The following is a 1509-nucleotide window of genomic DNA, read 5'->3' as shown; positions in this document are numbered from 1 at the left end:
GCGAGGCCGAAAATCTAGGCCTCGAGCCGCGTGGCCGCATCCGGAGCCCCGCCCCCTGCAGTCAGCGCTGGCCCCGCTCCGCCATGGCGCTCGCGTCCCGCCACCGGCCGCGCTTAGCCCCCGAGTCCTCCCTCGCACCCCTGCTGCCGGCGTTCGCCCCAGACACGCCCATAGCCACGCGTTCGGGCCTCTTTCGGTCATCTTTTCGCCTCTAGTGAGCACACAATTTAAGGATGATTTGGCTTGTCATTTTGCTGAGGATTTTGTCTAGATAATCTTTCCTTGGAACGATCGGTGAAATGCCTCTCTCCCTCCCTGGCTGCCGTCCACACATCGTTGGTGGCAGACTGTGAGGGAAATCGTTAAAATGACTCCAGAGCGATGTATAACACAAGTAATAGAGCAGGAACCTTTTCCCCACAGGATTTGGAGCTACTTGATATTCATAAAATAAAGCAGATACATCCATTTCTGAAGCCAAAAGAGCCATGCAGGGGAAAGGGGTAATTCCCAAAGGACACTAATTCTTGCTAGTCCTAAACCTATTTCTCACCTGCTATTTCTACTGATTTGTTCCCTGTCCTTAGTCCAAACCTGTCCCGTCTCACTGAAACATTCCGAACTCACTTCTGTGGTGCCAGCCCTTTTTTTCCCGACCCCAGACTGCAATGCCCACCAAGTTAAATCTCTGGGTAGATCCAAGTTTTGTGTTATGGGGTGTGAGACTTACAGAAATGCCACGAGTCTTAGGCTGGGCGCAGTGGCTCACGCCTGTAATTCCAGCACTTTGGGAGGCCGAGGTGGACGATTATTTGTGCCCAGGGGTTCGAGAGCAGCCTGGCCAACATGGTGAAACCTCGTCTCTACTAAAAATACAAAAATTAGCCGAGCATGGTGGCGCGTGCGTGTAATTCCAACTACTTGGGAGGCTGAGGCAGGAGAATCGCTTGAACCCGGGAGGTGGAGGTTGCAGGTGGAGTGTGCCATTGCACTCCAGCCTGGGCGACAAGAGCGAAACTCCTTCTAGAAAGAAAGAGAGAGGGAGGGAGGGAGAGAGGGAGGAAAAAGGAAAGGAAAGGAAAAGAAACAAGGAAAGAAAGAGAAAGGTTGGGAGTGTTTAAGAAAAATCGTATTAAATGACTAATATAAATTTAGGAACAGAGGCTTGGAAGGACATTGTAAAAGTGAGGGAGGACCCCGAAGCTTAACTTTTTTTTTTTTTTTTTAATAGAGACACGGGAAGTGCGAAGGGAATCTAGCTATGTTGCCCAGGCCTGTCTTGAACTCCTGGCCTCGAGTGATTCTTCTGCTTCGGCCTCCCAAAATGCTGAGATTACAGGCACCCAGCCTGAAGCTTAAATTTTACTAGCTTCACATAAATCTGCCTCTAGCGCCATAATTTTTAACCTATTTTGTGCCATTTGGAAGTCTGGTAAAAGCTATGAATATCTTCTCAGTTTTTAAATGCATAAAATACATAGCAATACAAAAGAAACCATTTATATTGAA

Source organism: Theropithecus gelada, unplaced genomic scaffold, assembly GCF_003255815.1.
Source record: "Theropithecus gelada isolate Dixy unplaced genomic scaffold, Tgel_1.0 HiC_scaffold_15871, whole genome shotgun sequence".
In the NCBI taxonomy this organism is placed as follows: Eukaryota; Metazoa; Chordata; class Mammalia; order Primates; family Cercopithecidae; genus Theropithecus; species Theropithecus gelada.
Note: the sequence above shows the minus strand (reverse complement) of the source record.